Source organism: Harmonia axyridis, chromosome 3 (genome assembly GCF_914767665.1).
Source record: "Harmonia axyridis chromosome 3, icHarAxyr1.1, whole genome shotgun sequence".
Taxonomy (NCBI): Eukaryota; Metazoa; Arthropoda; class Insecta; order Coleoptera; family Coccinellidae; genus Harmonia; species Harmonia axyridis.
The window spans coordinates 57557605-57576589 of NC_059503.1; the positions used below are offsets into that span (position 1 = coordinate 57557605).

Consider the following 18985-nt stretch of genomic DNA (forward strand, 5'->3'; position numbering starts at 1 on the left):
GATTTATAATAACTACCTTGTTAATTTAGTGAGAAAAAGTTTGTTCGAAAGTATTTCATTTTATAGATCGTGAATCTAAAAATATAACGATTGATGAGGAGTATCATTCGTATGAATTACTACCGGGCTTAATCACCTGCTCAATATTTTCCAAAGACGTTTTCATTAACTGGTAATTTAAGCTGTTTGGCAAAGAGACCCAACAAGAGGCGTTATATTTTATCCGAAAAAGATATTATGATGTTATCCTTGTCTCATAAATTGATCCCAAAGCATCAATTCGTATACCGATTCGACAAGAAACAAAACACGGGCGCGTATCGTTTTCATTGAAACAATTAACCGCCAACGGAACCAAGCCAACTCCGAAGTGGATATACTCGAATATCTCCAACGGAATCGAATGCCAGATATTACAAGGAGAGAATATATAGATCCATTATGTATTATAATTTAACCAAGAAAACAGTCTCAAGCAGCCTACATTAAAAAATACATCACTCTTCCACATCCAGCTAACAAAAAAGGTCCCTATTGTCGTCTGAGATTAATAAAGCGTAGGTGGCCGTGAATTCTCTACCTTCACGTCAACGGGACCGAGCAGACAAGAACACAGATACGCTCTTGTGTTGCTCTGTGTCTCCGAGCTCAGACCGAGTAGGTGTTATGAACGGGCATAATGTTATGGGACTTATGAATCAGTTAGGCGTGGTGCTTGCTCGATGTTTCTTTTACTGGTCTGTGCGTAACTGAAAAATATCCTTCTGATTTAATTCTGTTCCGAGATTTTATCGCAATTTAAATTATCGAGGGTCATTTCTCGATTGTCAAAATCCACAGAACATCCGTCACGGAACACAGAGTCCGAGAGTTCTTCTTCCACGAAATGCCAACAACGTAGAAGAGAAGGCCATCTGTTCAAGACCTCATCCCGACAATTAAGCTACGAGCACATCGGATTATTCAGCACTCTCGATAATATCGTTTGCATATCGCAGTAAAGATCTGGACTGAGGATTGTTTACGTAGACCTTGATGGATTCCAATAATTCTAGTTGTGACAATCCCGGCTTGCTTAGTATTCAAACAATAAGAAAACTATTTAAAACGAAAACAAAAGCAGATTGTTACGAAACAGTATTCCTATTTCGCTGACAAGTTGCATATCAGATTCCGTGAAATCTTATATTTCTTTATTATTAAACAGCGGGGACCTTGACTTAGATTTCTCAAAACGGCGGAGGGAACGGCAAAAATCGAAAAAAAAATGAGAGTACATTATCAATATTTTCAAATTACATAAGAACTTCATCCGATTTTTGACTTATAATAATTCAAAGAATTAATATAATAAAATATAGCTTACAACGTACGTTACGTATTAAACGAATTCAACAAACCAGGGGGGCCAAAGAGGCCCAAGCCCCCCCTATATTTTTGTTGCCCCCCTTGAAATATCGCATTATCAAAAAAAAATACTATATTAATTTAACGTAAACTAGATGGACCTGAAAATCTTGGCCCCCCTCAAGAAATCCTGCCCCCCCTATAGAGATTTAAAAAATTGAAATACTTGGGAGAATAAAATAACGATTTAAATTAATTTCAAAATCATTACGCTATTTTAATGGGGCACGTAAAGGTTCAATTACTCGGATCATGATCAACATATACCACACCTGTTGTTCATATGTTGTGCCTACGATTTCTCCGTTTCGCCAAAAAGAACTCGAGGACCAATAGCCCGTGAAGAACAAAACCGACATAAAGCGATAATAACACACCGAAATCCAGATCTAGTGGCATGGAACAGTCCCACACATTCTTTCTCATCATAGCCGTCTGCGGTTTGTTTAACATATGGTTTCTTTTGGGGAATCGGTGAAGGGGGTGGTTTTTTACCGATATCGACTTCTTGAGAGGCTTAAAACAAATGTCTTCGACGATGAAATCGAATGGTTTCGGTGCCATCTGCTATTTATTAGTTGGAAATTGAAATGTTTACGACTTATTCTCTATGGAGAGGGTTGTTTTTTCAAAGGCCGACGATGAGGCATGTCTGGCGCGTTTACACATGCTGGGTTTTTTCGACTTCCCATACAGATTCGAGACTCATTCCCAAGGAAGCCTCCAAAGAAAACTGAATATTTTCGCCAAATTTTATGTAGGGTGTTATCAACTTTCATCTTCTTCAATTATAAAATTATTATTTAATTTTATTTGTTTTTAAATAATTCAATAATTGAATTGAATTAATAATAATAAAAGATATATTGAGAAAAAACGATCAATAAAAAGGTTTATCAATTGTCGATTGAAAACTCGATGAAAAATAAATTTATTACACTAAAAAAAAACTAAAATGATGGATTTCGTTGATGAAATTCAGTGAAATATTTCAAATACCAAACAATAATTTCATCCATCTATACATTTAGATATTCTGAATTAATTCAAAGAAAGAAGTGATTTTCAAATATGTAATTAAAAAAAAAATAATTCCATAATAGACCTTTAAAGTGTTAAAAATAGGGTGACGTTTAAAGTTGCATGAAAGTGTTATACAGAAGCAGAAATGTTGATATTTCCAATAACTCCCAAGCGATCTCGGTCAACTCGTTGGAAATAAGCTTACAATGTGATTGCGATAAATTTTTTTCTAGGTATTCAATTTTGCAACACTATCAAAACATTATCGTCGCGTAATATTAGAAATTGTTGTTATCATCGCCACCGATTCCATACGTGCATTTCATGACGGATCATGTTCGATATTTTTCTCAAAATAATGGGACGATAGTTCACTGGAATCGAGATAAAAGGAAACATTGCAACATACTATAATGATCTGTAATTAAATATACTTGGTTTAATTGGAATGCACGTGAGGTCGCACCGAAATCACTGCGCGTATATATATATATATATGATCTGGTTTACGAGGTTTCAAAGACAGGTGGCGCTGCGAATGATGCGAATTTTAAAATTTCTTGATTTGTTTCGGTTGTTGGGATGTAGTTTTTTTAAAATTATGCCATATTAAGAGAAAATTCAACTATTATTATTACTCAAGGAAATTTCTCGTAGAAATATGCAGCATACGGAGTATCTAATTTAATAAAAATTAAACAATTTTGTACTAATAGAGAATAATTGATATTCTTCTAAGAGTTAACTCGCCACGAAGTGGCGAGTTTTTGAATAAAAGATTGTTAGAATTACTCTTCTTTTTATATGAGTATTATACAATATTATTTTCTCTAATTAACAGATTTTTTTTTACATTTAAACAATTCTGATTTTTTTTGATTAAATCGATTTCATATGAAATTGAATAGATGCCTGAGAGGAATAACAGAGGCTTCTTTAAAGAAAATTCAGATAAATTAGACAAGGCAAGGCGGCAAATTTTTTTTTCGCGGAGCGCCAAAATATCTGATTCTAGGTAATAATACTTTTTTGCAGTTCTATTTTTTTGTTTTTGATGAATTTGTCAAGGTGATCTCAAGTTCAAAAATTCGATTCTATATGAAATTGAATAACAGATGCTCCTCTAAAGAAAATTCCGATAAATTAGGCAGAGTAGGGCGGCGAAATTTTATTTTGCCGAGGCGGCAAAATATCTGATTCTGCATTTGCATGACCAAATGCAATTCAGTTCAACGAAAAAAAAAATGGGAACATTTCGGGCCGCAAGAGGCTCGGACAAGGGCAGCCGAATCGCAATGCTCACGCGGGGCTTAACACAGGCCGTAATCACTTTACAAGTTGGCGTAAACAGAGCTAATGCGTTCGGCGCGTAAACGCTAGTACGTACACATATCCGATCGGCGTCGCCCGATGGATGACAATTGACGTGACAAACAATTGACGATCGGCGTCTCCCCCTGCAACACCCCAACACCTGTTAACGCCACTTTAATAATGCACCATCAATTGCAGAGAGGATTCGATGACAAGCCCGGATATCGGTAGCTGTGCTATACGCGAACGGGGTTATTTTAGGGGTTTTCGAAGGGGTTGATGATGCCCAGGCGTTTCGGTTTGAACGCAAACATTTATGGAAAAAAAGAGGTAGGGCATGTGGATATTATTTTTGACTCTATTTCATTTTGAATTCCGAAAAAAACTATTCAGATCTATTTCTTATGAAATTTAATAATTTGTTTTTTCAACTCAATTTATTTTTATTTTTCAATTTAATTTCAATTTGAACACTGTTGTATATGTTACAATTTTTTTCTTTACCGTATAATGCCGAAAACTTGTGTCTTTCTGTCTTCGATCAACTTGAAATATTCGGCATTAATAAATTTAGACTCGGCATCATCCAATATTATCCCGTGAAAATTAAATACCTACATATCTTATAATAAATTTAGAAATAGCTAAGATTTTTTCCTTGAAGTACTTCTGGAGCCTATAATATACTCGAGTATCATTCAATGCTTCGAAAATGATCTATTGCCATCAGGGCCGCGCCAAACATTTTGGCGCCCCAGCAAAATAAAATTTCGCCGCCCTGCTTTGTTTAATTTATCTGAATTTTTTTTTGAAGGGTCCTATGTTATTCACTTCAGGTATCTTTTCAATTTCATATGAAATCGTATTTTTTTTAACTTAAAATCACCTTGCCTAATTTATCAAAGGAAGTTTTGTCGATTTCAAAAAACGTCCTGCATTGTTTAAAAGTTCGACGCTCTATAAGCATATAGTGAAAAGACTACCTACGTAGTTCTTGAAGATGCATTTTAGTATCTACCTATTTGTATTTTTTTATTATTTTCAAAACTATAGTTGAGAGTTCCTATTCGATTAAAAAAAATTGTCTATTGGTAATTTTATTATTTTACTACGAAGAATGGTATTTTTCTTAAGGAAACTTTTTTGTATCAAAAAATATCTATTTCTATTTTAGGAATATTTAGCATATCTTTTTATGCTTGTACTGGTTTGTGTTTGTATGAACTTATACCTGGAGTTTTACGAATATTGAACGAAAAAATTATTAACTAATGCTATATCTACGCTGAACTCTCTGATATACTGAGAATATGTTTGAACTTATTCACATTCATAATTCTCAGAATGGTTTTTCATTAAAATCTTTGACGCATCCTATATTTTTATTATAAACAATAGTTGGACTTTTAGTTAGTTCGTTCTACCTTTACCTATTATACCAAACTTCTCATAAATTATACACATAAAAAGAGTAAAACGAGGGCAAGCACAAAACATGTTAAAAAACTTGCCCAAAAAGGAAAATGGCGGTCGCCTTCTTTCTGATGTCTCCCCATTCGAATTCGTGTCGATGTAAATCACAGTAGTCGGGGGGTCAGTCAGTAAATCCGTCAAAGGCCATTTTGAATCGAAATCATGGGCATTATAGCGTGACGTGCCCAGAGTTCGACAAGGAGGGGAGGGTAACAATAAAAATCAAACAGACTGAAATCGGACACCCTTATGTTTTGTAGATACGCTCGGTCAATATGCAAAATAAGGGGGCAAGATAAAGATTTATACAAGGCAGGACCGGCCTCGAGACTCCGGAGAGTCGCGCGTAAACGCAGTCGGTTCTCATCAAATGCACATAAGTTGAGCGTAAACGACGTAAATTATTTATATGTAATTATGCATGATTTTTTTATCGAATTCTTGTTGAGAATCGTGTTTTATTTTAAATAAATTGGGATAAAATACGCTAATTGTTCATTTTTTGTTGTGTTCGTCAGATACGACCCTGCCTTAGAGATATCAATCTAACCATTTATTCGAACTACTGAGGGGTGGGTGAAAATCAACCCCATTGACAAACATTCCCCTATCGCCATACTTCTTTCGATTTTCCACGTTGTTTTTTTGCTTATTTGAATTTATAAGGTCATATTGTTCAATAAATTCACATGGCTATCATTTTGAATGTGCAGAGGGGAAGTTTTATTACCAGTTTGAAAAACTAGGCGGTTGCATTCAAAAAATGAACTGAAAAACGTATATACTATTGCATTACATATTCGAATAAAAGAAAAATTTACTAAGCAAATTTTTTTGTCAAAAATTTTTTATTACTTGAAATTTGATTTTTATTTGATTTTCAAGCTTAAAGACGTAAGGTTCTGTTATTAATGCATCTCTAGCTTTATCAAGTTGATTTTTTTTCCTTGAACTTGAAAATAAAACCGCAAAAAGAAGTGAAGATATCCCTTCAGCCAGTCGAGAATGGGGAAGAAGGGGAGTCGTCTGCTTCTCCTTCGTGAAAGATTTGCTAAAATTGAACATCTCCCATCTCCAATGATTTATCGAGGGCAGTCGTAGGCGGCGTGGCGCGGGAGCGAGGGCGAGTTGGCCGACTTGATTAAATCGAAATAAAAAGGAAAAACTTCGATCGCGAAAATGAAAAAAGCAGAAGAGCGCAATATAAAAGATAGAAGGAGGCTGTGCATCTATCACAGATCCGATAGGAAGGAGGAGCCCGATATAGGTGGGACCAACTGATCGGCACCTCCCACTTCAATAACCCTTTTTATTCCCCCACCCTGCTTCCCCACCGCTTCGGCTATTTGAATTTTATTATAGTTTTGTCATGTTTGACGGGTCGATCGCGCGCATTGACCACTCTTTTGTTTTTCCAAAGAGATGTCGCAATTCAAGACTGAGCGCAATACGCTTCGCTCTGTTCCTTCTATGGTTCCACGGCCAGCTATTTCTGATCTGTCACGGTGGTTGATTGCACGGTACATTTTGACAATTCTGCATTCATTTCTATGATAAATCAGGAGCGTACTCATAGGGATTAACTGTAGTAGAAATGAAAATTGGTTTTTTTGTGGATTGGAAACGTAAATGAATTGTAATTAAATTCTGCGATTTTTATCAATTTATTCTCTTAGCGAATAACCGTTTATTATCAAGGTTTCGAAGAGCCCGTGTGGCGTTCGATGTCTTATTTGTAGAAACCGTATCGATTACACGAGGAACTACCAAAAATAAGCAATAAATAACCATACCAATGCAGTCTACCACATGTTCGTGCGATACAGTGGACCACCTCCATCAATTCAGAGTGGAACGTACCTGAAACAAACAAAACTGTATTGTAGAGCGCCACAAGCGGGTCGACGCGAGGATGAAAAAGCGAAAAATAAAAATATCAATACATATGGTCTGGTATCGAGGACTCCCATAGAGGTCTGATGTACCCCATGCTAAGATAATGGCCGGATTGAACATATTGCCTCTATTTCGCGAAAACAAGTGTTCAATGAATGTGAAAGGGCAATAATTTCGGAAGATGAAGAGAGTGGCAATAATATAACGACTTCGCAATGGTGCTAAATCATGAAAATGAATTATAGGCAGTGTGAATGTATAGGAAGGCGACTTTCAATGTTCTCCATGGCGCATTCGATGGTGGTATTTCCGATTGAAACTTTCTGAGAGAATATAACGGGAAGATATAGATATTTTCAGAGAAAAATATACACAAAAAGCAACATTCCGTGAAACACTCAATTCGTTTAAAAAAGCACAAGAATTAAAAAGAATTTTTTCTTGATAACTAGGTATTTCTGCAGCAACATCTGTATTTGCGGAAAATTTTTCAACAGCAGCTTTAACAATAACAAAGTGTAATAATTGTGATTTTAATGTAATTGTTTCGTATTGCTAATGATCTGTGTAATTGAAGCACAATGAACTATATAAAGAAAAAAATAACAAAGCCAAGAAATTTGACAGAAGTTGACTGCATAAAAACTCTGATCTGCCTTAATTCATCGCTTACAAATTCCGGTTTGAAAATGTGTTAAATTTTAATATCTATTTTGCATTTTCAGTTTCAATAGGATTATCATTCATTATATTTAATTTACATTTTCGTGAATCGTTGAAGCAATAAATTCCAATATGTTATGTTGAAATTTTCATTTTTATTGTCAGAAAGATATCAAGATTTCTTGTCTTTTCTTGACAAGAAATCTTGGTATTGACATGACATTTCTTGTCTTGCAATCTAAAATTACTTCTTGTCTTCAAATGAGGACCATCCCAAATTGCAATATGTTAAGCAAATTTTTTTTCAGAAATAATTTAATACCAATTCAAAAGATTTGCGATAGAAAGTTGTACTAAGTATTAAATATAAATTTAAACTATTTTCTAAATTTCCGAAATTAAGAATTCGTCCAGAAGTGCCATCTGTGAAAGAGTTTAATTCAAAGACAATGCCGAGAAAGAAGTTCAGCGCCAACGTCTGGTATATTGGTATTCCCTGAAGAAATCAATTAAACACTTCCAGGCAGTGAATGAAGAAATAAAACCGTACGTGAGATAATGTCGGAACGATCAATTACAACAACTTCGAACAATAATTATGGTTTTTATTCACTTTGTAACATTGTTTGGGATATCTATACGACTTGTGAGACTCCAGATATCGCCCAGGGCTATTTTTTGGTTATGATCTTAATAAGTTTAATGAATGATTAGATACTCAAAGCAAGAAAGCGATTCTTCCTTGGGGGGACAAAGCCAATTTGACAGCTTCATTATTCTTCGAAATCTAAATTGGACGAAGAGCAATTTGAAGAACAGTTTTTTCGAAATGACATTCAAAGTGATTTAGGAAAATTTTTAGACGATAGTTAATAACGAGATGTGATCTTTCTTCAAAGAACCGGATAGTTCTGAGATTTGAAGAACCATAAGCCATCATTACACCTGAGCTTGATGCCCACTAACCTTCAAATTACCCAGTAATTGTCAACATTAAACTTCCAAGAGAAACACAAACAAAGTAAATAAACAGACTGTAAAAATGGCTCTTTAAGAAAGAAGCGAGCAGAATACCATCGTGAGGCATTTAAAAAAATATCAGAGTCCGATGCTCATCAATTACACAGATTGTTAACAGCATAAAAACGGTAATTTAAGTTGAATTTCCTCTATGGCACCGCATTCCCCCTCGTAAGCTCAAAAAACAAACGAGAAGAATCCCATAGATATGTTGATTGTAATGTATATCGAGCTGAAATTATGACAGTTCATACTGGAACACAAAAACAAGTTTGAGTGCGTTTGGCTTTCGATTTCTTTGATCATCGCTCGTATATATGTTCATTTAGACGGAGTGAGTAAACTATTTTTAACGGCAGCCAGTCGTAACTCAGGAGAGATTATGTCCTAACTAGAGAGGTACTTGATGACTCCGATGTCTTCGCGATTGGCGTTTCTTTGATTTTCCGTTGATTCATTGGACATTCGCCTCGAATCGGGTAAACGAAGATTGAAATAGTATTCCGAAAAACAAGACTTTAACGCAATTTCGGCACGTAGCCTTTGACGGCACCCTAATTCATTTCTATGATTAGTTTTATGACGTCTCGTTCTCTCAAATAAAAAGTGTCAAAACTCGACGCAGTACTTAGTGTGGATGGAAATAATTTTAGTCCTTACTTTGTTGGTTAGAACTTCATTAATGTTCGTTATAAATTTCACTTTTCACTCATGTACGAAACAACCAAAAAATGAGGGAATCTTCTATGATTCTGACGACGCTATCAAAACTGAATTTTGTACCAAACTTGAAATAGTTATTCTATAAGTACACGCAGAATCTCAACTCGATTGAATCTGTTGACAGAGAAATACTATCTATTATACTTTTTCAATATTCTTCTTGATGTTTCTATGGTTCTGATGATGTGGTCAGTTTGAAATTCTGCATGAAGCATGAAATTGTTATTTTGTATCTATTTCCCAAAATCTTAACTCCGGCGTTTTTCTGTTCCAGAAATATTGGGTAATATTTTATGATATTCTTCTTGAATTTTCTCTGGTTCTGGTAACGTGATCAACATTAAATTTGAGAATCTTGAGATCGTTATTTTGCATCTACAATCGAAATCTCAACTCCGTCGTTTTTTCATCACCAAATATTAAGAAATATTCTTTTGATATTCTTCTTCAATTTTCTTTGGTTTTGGTAATGCGATCAAAATTAAATTTTGCAGAAAGCTTGAAATCATTCATTTGTATTTACAACCGAAACCTCAAGTCCGTAGTTTTTTAATCACCGAATATTAGGTGATTTTTTTTTGATATTCTTCTTGAATTTTCTTTGGTTCTGGTAAAGCGATCAACATGAGATTTTGGATGAAGCTTGAAATATCTAATTCTAAATGCAACATGAGAGTTTTCGTGTTTAAGTCCAACGAACTTCATCGTTTAAGACCATTGTCGGCTAAGAATCAGAAAAATACAGCTTAAAAAAGAAGTTACTGTATATTATTGATATGAGGGTGGGTATGTTCGGGAAAAAAACATCTGCAGATGTTTGCCTCGAACCCTCACTGACCGATTGAAAGTTAAATAAGCTATTCAGAAGTCAATAGCGGAAACTTCGTCTCGAAGACAATGACTAAGCGAATCAAAGTAAATACAGAACTTTGAAGATACCAGTCGCTGAGGCTTATTTCACTTCGGAAATAATGAAATCTTCGACTTTCTGTCTTACCCTCCGGATTCGCTAATTGATCGACAAGCAAGAAAGTTTCATAATTGGAGTATCAATAAGAATAGGGGAAAATTAACGAAAATCCACTGGCATTTACGTTCCTTATTTTCAATATTCATCGGGAAAGTTATGGTAACTTTTCGTTTTTCGCAAAAGAATTTATGATATGTTCAATGTACGAAGCACTGATATATTTTTAAAATATTCGTGAAAAGAAACCTACAAAAAATCATAAGAAAAGAGGTAAAATTACAATTTTGTGAAAAAATTAATCGAACGTCGTATAGTGCTGCCCTCTACTTATGTGCCTCGTAAAGAGAAAGAAGGTAATTTGAATATACAACTTCGTACACCGTACAAAGCGCAGGAACGCCAAATAGGAAATTAATGGTACCTAATGTTTGACTGATAAGCGGAAAGCCACGTCGTGGAAATCCCTCTTAAGTGATGGAATGCTAACATTTTGTGATCAAAATCGAATAGCAGCCGTGTAGAAAATATTCTGCTGGGTGCGACACGTCGTTATAGTGGCAAATGAACAATTAGCGCATATAAATGCAATTTATCCGAGTAAAACCGCAAGATTTCGGGCAAAATAATAAACGTGGCGCAGCAGCAGGGGTTCTTCCCCGAACCATCCCGATATAATTTAATTCGGCATGGAACGTAATGTAAGAATTCCAGCTGAATTAACTTCTCTTGTCGTCTAAACGTTTCCGAATGTTTAACGTTTTACCCTTTCTAGCTATTACCGGCTTACTTATGCTCTGATGACTCCTACAATGCTGCAGATTTATTGTTCTTACTCTTTAACGATCCGAAGGAACGTATAGCCCCCGTCTCCCCTCCTCTGTGTTTCCGTCTCGTTCTTCTTCGCGCGTCTTCTCCGAAACCAGAGAGAATGCATCAGCTGTTCTGGGTAAAAGTTCCTACATGGAGCTAGTCGAACGTGATGAAGTAGGATTTAATAGACGAATAGTTATTAAATAACAGTTTAAAGCACTCCGGGAGCTTCCACTTAGTGGATTTTCAGACGGAAGCGTAGAAACGGTCACAGGTTGGAGAGAAGACTCTGATGCCTTGTGACACATCGATGAACTTCTGTGTTCCCAAACGGAGTCCATAGAATATTTGAATGAATCACTGAGTATTCTCGACGGTGTACATAAAATCGAAGAGCGTCTTATTATCTTCTGAGAGAACAGAGACAGAGAGAGAAATTGCTTTTTGATCGCCAAAACTGAGGCAGATATTTTTTCGTTATTTTATTGAATTTTACGAATAGTTATTAAATATCATTTTGAAGCATTTCAGAGCTTTCACTAAGTGGATTTTCAGACGGAAACGTAGAAGAGGTAATAGGTTGGAGTGAATACTCTGGCTTGTGACACATCGATGAACTTCTGTGTTTCAAAACGAAGTCCATAGAATATTTGAATGAATCACTGAGTATTCTCGACGGTGTACATAAAATCGGAGAGCGTCTTATTGTCTTCTGGGAGAACAGAAACAGAGAGAAATAATGCTTTTCAATCGCCAACGAAGGTAGATGCTTTTCTGTTGTTTTATTGAATTTTACGAATAGTTATCAAATAACAGTTTAATGCAGTCCGGATCTTCCACTCAGTGGATTTTCAGACGGAAACTAAGAAATGGTCACAGATTGAAGAGAAGACTCTGGCTTGTGACACATCGATGAACTTCTGTGTTCCCAAACGAAGTCCATAGAATATTCGAATGAACCACCGAGTATTCTCGACGGTGTACATAGAATCGAAGAGCGTCTTATTATCTTCTGAGAGAACAGAGACAGAGAGAGAAATTGCTTTTTGATCGCCAAAACTGAGGCAGATATTTTTTCGTTATTTTATTGAATTTTACGAATAGTTATTAAATATCATTTTGAAGCATTTCAGAGCTTTCACTAAGTGGATTTTCAGACGGAAACGTAGAAGAGGTAGGTAATAGGTTGGAGTGAATACTCTGGCTTGTGACACATCGATGAACTTCTGTGTTTCAAAACGAAGTCCATAGAATATTTGAATGAATCACTGAGTATTCTCGACGGTGTACATAAAATCGAAGAGCGTCTTATTGTCTTCTGGGAGAACAGAAACAGAGAGAAATAATGCTTTTCAATCGCCAACGAAGGTAGATGCTTTTCTGTTGTTTTATTGAATTTTACGAATAGTTATCAAATAACAGTTTAATGCAGTCCGGATCTTCCACTCAGTGGATTTTCAGACGGAAACTAAGAAATGGTCACAGATTGAAGAGAAGACTCTGGCTTGTGACACATCGATGAACTTCTGTGTTCCCAAACGAAGTCCATAGAATATTCGAATGAACCACCGAGTATTCTCGACGGTATACGTAAAATCGACTAGAATCACGGTAGCAGCGTCTTATTGTCTTCCGGGAGAAGAGAGACAGAGACAGATAATGCTTTTCGATCGCCAACGAAGGCAGATGCTTTTCTGTTGTTTTATTGAATTTTACGGCAGGTCATTAAGTTTTATTAGTTTATTACATGGAGTTTCGAACCAGTGACGTTTCTAATGAATCCGATGGGTTCTTTTTTTTTTCTTCTCCGTTACGATCGATCATCCAGGCCGTTTTTCTTCGGGTCGATAATAAAATCTGAGGAAGGGGGGAGGACTTTGTCCGTGGTCGAAATGTGGAACCCGGTGAGACTGATCATAGAGAAATATGGCGGCCACAAATATTTACTGCTGACATTAAATCTCACGGATATAAATTAGTATAGAAATAACTACAGATCAAATGTTCGGCTTTTATGACCGGTTCTTGAGTTGGGGATCTCGATGCCATCGGAGTTACGTCACATAAAGATCAAAATTGCGAAGGACACATAATTCGACTAGAACTTTTTCCCCGATCTCTTTATCAGCAGCAGATAACGTTCAGATTTTCTCACACTTAATTAACGCCAATCAGTCGGCTATAGCGAGGTTAGAAAACTTAACACCCGCCGTATCACGTGACTAAAGTCTGAAAAGCGCCTCGGCAATAGACGACTGTGTTGATATATCAATTTTTTCGGTGTAAAAGCCAATTGGAGTAAGTGCTAATAAATGTATTAACCGCAGTCAATAAGAAATTGACATCGTTAATGCGGACCATATATCGATGAACTAATGCCTTAATTGACATTTAAAAGCTGTGAGTCATATCTATAGAAAACTCGCGAGATTCCTTACTCAGTCGCATTTGCATAGATATAGGCGCCTTTATGCGTTTCTGTGTTCTTATCAGCGTTAGACTTGTCACAGATCACGAACCATGGAGTTAGATGTGTGGTAGGTAGAATTACCATTGAACACCTTTATTTTCAATCAATATTCAATTAAATATACCTTTCCCTAAAATTGTGTAGTGATAGCGAAAAATTATGACAAGAATTTCGTAACGAGTTTAAATCGAATTACGTGTACATTTTAGAGCGGTGGATTTCCCAGTGGAATCTTCCCACACCCGCAAAAAACTCGTACGATCATCGTATATTCCCATCAAAATTAAACTGTCCTCATCAAGAAGCCCGCGAATCGCAACAAAAACCCGGTGACAAAAGCTGATCGACATCGTACCGAAAAAGTCGTCGACGCATACTTCGATCCAGATCACATCGTTAGTCGCATTTAGTAAGCAAATTCCCATCGAAAAAGTGGGTGAAAGTATTCGAAACTTGGCGAGTGAAAAAAACGCAGGAATCCCGTTGACAACTGCAACAGGCAGTAGAGAAGGACGGGAAACTGTCGATCTGAAGGAGATGGGAGGCTTTTCCCCCCGGTTTTTCACTATATAAAAAGGAAATCCTGGTTCGATTACAAACCGATCAGAGGGGCGATGTTGAGAAGGGTGCCTTCACGATGTCTGTATCACGTCTTGGCCCCACAGATTTATTTTACGAGACCTGGGGGTTTTCCTTTCGAGGAGTTTCCACAGAAAAGGATTTTCCGATAGAGGTAGGTCGTTACCTACGCCAACAACTTCAATGAAGTCACGAAAGAACTTAATTTGAATTGTTATTCTTCACTTAGGATCATTTTGCTTCTTATAGAATTAGTAGTTTTGGCAATTATTAATATTTTTTTCTTAGGTCAAGTGATGGAGCAAGTATTTTTTGGCGAGTTTTCTGTTTCTAATATTTCATAAATTCGTAATAAAACGTACTCCAAATTGTCAAAGGGTTTGTGAAAACATAAGATTGGAGGAAATTTGTAAGGTCGAGCTAGTCAATTATATTCATAGAATCTCGTATATGACCATGACAATTCATGGTTGTAAGTTGACTCGTGATGTTCAACAATCGTTGTTTGTAGATATTCAAAATTCTCTACCTAAATTGGAGTTGTTCATCATTATATTCTTCATACCATAGAGTGATAAACATAGATAGGGGGAGTATATGCAATTTTTATGTCACCAACATGGTTAGATTACATTGTCAGATTGTGATATATTTTCAAATTCACCATTTTACTATATCGTTATGAATGTGAATTATATTGAATGAAATATATTTATTTGAGCGATTCCCGATTAAATATGCAAATTTGAATATTTGGAATCCGATATTTTTCCTAATTGTCGAATTTATAATAAGCAGAATAATTATTTTTTTCTATATCTACCTCCTGAAATCCAAGGTTTGGCAACTTTTGCTCTCCTAGTGTCATCGGTTGTTTCACGTCGTTTGGCGCGCTTGAAGTTTATTTCCTGAATTTCTGATATATTCAGGTATTTATTTCACTAATTTTTAGTTAATACGAAACATTGATTCACTATGGGATCTACGAAGTGCGTTCTTTGTGGAGAAACTCGCGAATTGAGTGAAATATCGTATCACTGATATGTTTTCATTTCCGCGCGCTTCATGTCAAATTTGATAGTTCATGTTGGGGGCAAAATTTGTTTTCTGAAAATGACATGTGCTCGCTCTATCTATGTTTATTACTCTGAATTTCATACCGATGAATTGATGATAGATATTTCAGTGTAACAAACAAAATAAATACAGAAACTTAATATTTATCATTTCAGTCGATGGAAATTTTGTGACGTCTAACCTTATATTTGGTGAACACGAACTATAACGAACGAATAAGATGTCAATTTAGCATCTAACACAAGAATAGATCGAATATATCTCAATTGAAATATAGAATAACCATGTTTTTGTATAAACATTGAAATATTTACAAAATTTTCTTCAACTTTATCGATGATGAAATTTATTCATTGATTATAAGAATCACGCAAAAGCTTCTAATCCAAATTGAGAGCTTTTCTGGTATTTTTCCTCTCAATTCGTGTACGACATCTGGGGCCCCTATGCGGGTGGCCTCAACGCCAACAAATTCGTCTGGTTCAGCGTTAATTAATCGAAGCATCCACATTAGTTGCAACGATATTAATTGATTCACAACTACGCAGTTGTATCTCATTGTCCGATCCAGCAATCGATGATCTGCCGATCGCAAAACATCAGAATGTCGGCTCGATTTTCGGAGCTTGCTTCGTTGTCGATCTCCTCATCAAATACAGCCGTTGTCTTGGAAAGAAAAGCTTGAGCAGCAGTAGATTAAAAAGCACGTTCGATTGCGTTCGTCAATTTAGATTGTTATTGAAAGAGGATGTCACCAATACTGAAGTACCCTTCAGGAAGCTTCCTGTCAACGTCCATCCTCGTCTGGCTACGGCAGATCCCGCAGGTTCGAGTGGGACGGCCAGCCAGACCAGAAGATACAATCAATTGAGCGTACTTTGTTCCAATAAACGGTGTTATTCGCTTCAGTCGTAAATAAATGATTGATGATTAGAAAATTGTGATTACGTCACATCCGGTATGTGAATGCAAGAAGGTTGTTGTTGGATGCTGCGTTGAACCTGAAGAGCCTAAGATCGCGTTATTGAGAGTTGATTTATCGAGGAGTTTCGATCGAGCTAGTTCGTTATTCTAGCCGTTAACTGGATTGCGAAAGAACGCATTTGTTACGGTAGGTATGACAACAGCGTTGGACATAGTGAGCGTCTATCTGTGTTGTAGATATCTAGGTATATATTGTGATGGATATCGTTGAATATCGATTTGTCATTCTAGAGAACTGCACGACACAATTTATGCATATGTGCATAAGATGTCTCCATTAAGATCTTTGAGAACAAATTCTTTCACAATTGGAATAAAAACTGAAATTGCACACGATAATATTTTTTGTCCAGAAAAATTTTGATAAACCTATCCAATTAGGTACCAAGCTACTGAAACACAAAGACTTCATCAATGATTGTAACATCGTAGTGGCCTCTTCTTTACTGCTTTTCAGTAATACTGGCAAGTATTCTAGGTTCATGGTAAAATTTCGAAACATATAAGAATCATAAATTGTGTATTTACCTATTAACGATTATTAGGTATTCAAATTTATGACATCTCTGTTTATAAACCAGCGATAATTGAATTAAAAATATTTCACCACGATGTTAAAAACGACCATGTATAGGGTGTTTTTTTTTGAGGTAAGTATATAACTTTGAGTTGGCATTACTGTTCAAGATGGCGACCGATTTAACCGCTGTCAAGTGATTTATTCTCAGTTTGGTTTGGCAATTCATCATAAATAGACTCACGCCTGAACATCGCTTGCAAATAGTGCAATTTTATTACGGAAATAATGGTTCTGTGCGGAATACGTATCGCGCACTACGTCCATTTTATTTCGATTAGCGATGAAGCGCACTTCTGGTTGAATGGCTACGTCAACAAACAAAACTGCCGCATTTGGAGTGAAGCTAATCCTCAAGTGTATGTCGAAACACCGTTACATCCAGAAAAAATGACTGTTTGGTGCGCTTTATGGGCTGGTGGAATCATTGGTCCGTACTTCTTCAAAAACGATGATGGCCAGAACGTTACAGTCAATGGTGATCGATATAGAGCCATGATTACTAACTTTTTCATTCCTGGATTGAACAACCATGATTTCCAGGAGCTGTGGTTCCAACAAGACGGCGCAACATGTCACACAGCTCGTGCCACAATCGATTTATTGAAAGACACTTTTGGTGACCGCCTAATTTCACGTTTTGGACCTGTGAATTGGCCTCCAAGATCTTGTGATTTAACACCGCTAGAGTACTTTCTGTGGGGCTATGTAAAGTCATCGGTCTATGCGGATAAGCCACAAACCCTTGACCATTTGGAAGACAAAATTCGCCGTGTTATTGCCGATATACGGCCACAAATGTTGGAAGAAGTCATCGAAAATTGGACGTCCAGATTGGACTACATCCGAGCCAGCCGTGGCGTTCATATGCCAGAAATCATATTCAAAATGTAATGCCACAAGATTATCTTACGGATAAATAAAATTCATGTCAATTGAATAATCCATGTTGTTTTATTGCAATTTAAAGTTCTTTAGCACTAAAAAAATACCCTTTATTTCACCACGATGTTCAAAACGACCCTGTATCATTGAATAGTGATTCAATTCGATAAGTCAAATTCGAATAACGAAATAAAAAGACACCTCTCATCCCAATTTTGTAGGAGACCAACAATCAATAATGTAAATTGGAGTATCTGGGCCCCCCTTTCACATATATAATTCACATATTTTGGGCGCTTTACGATGTCCAGTCTAATCTAGGGTCCCTTTTCGATTTGAGGAAGTTGTAAAATACTAAATTAGATCGTAATTTTAGGCGAGAAGAAGAGGTATACGCCAGTGGAATAATTAATGAATTTCTGTGTAGTGTAGAATACACAGTGTGTGAATATTTTATGGGGGCGCTATTTGGTCTCCCTTTATATTACCGATAAGTTCTAAAATGTAATCCTTATGAAGTTGGTTAGATATTATAACGGTACTTCGCTATACATATAACTCTTCATTTTATTATCTGCTCTTTTATTTGTATCTATTTATACCAATTGAAAAATAGTTCCTTTTGTGTCTGTAATTCTGCGTGGTGTTCTTTTGGCTGCCGAAACAAGCGGGTCAAAGATCGGCCCCACACGCGTGGATACCACCTGACGAGTTCTCTGCAAGAGGTCAAGTGCAGCTTCCTGTTTTCAGCCTTCATTGTGTCCCGCAAGGTTTGTATACGGCCAGTAATCCAATAAATACGTAATCAAATTGGTAAATAGACAAGTTGAAGCGATTTACAGTGGCCCCAATTTGATAAATTGATTAAATCAACGTATCAATAGATGAAACTGTTGAGTCAATTCAGGAGACTCGGGAAATAATAAATAAATCATTTTCCAATTTATCAATTATGGGTCCATTGTTATCCCATTCAAGACGTATCTTGTGGTCAGCGGAGGCGGTGGAGTGATGCTGAACAAGATACTCTCTCAAGGGTTATAATTGAGGTGTGAAAGATGCTTTTGCGAGTCGCTAGATGAGTATCTAAGACTTCTTACTTAATGCTATGCAA

The 18985-nt window shown here is 36.3% G+C and overlaps 1 protein-coding gene across 5 annotated transcripts in view; it reads right to left on the reverse strand.

Moving 5' to 3' along the window:
• LOC123676980 (homeobox protein cut) overlaps positions 1–18985 on the reverse strand; it is a 72631-nt gene that overhangs the window by 46327 nt on the left and 7319 nt on the right. Inside the window, exon 2 of one of the 5 annotated variants that reach the window (XM_045613346.1) lies at positions 7011–7077. The exons of the other annotated variants lie outside the window; for them this stretch is intronic. The gene's annotated coding sequence lies outside the window, so the exon portion shown is untranslated. The remainder of the gene's footprint in view (positions 1–7010; positions 7078–18985) is intronic. 5 annotated transcript variants of the gene reach the window in all.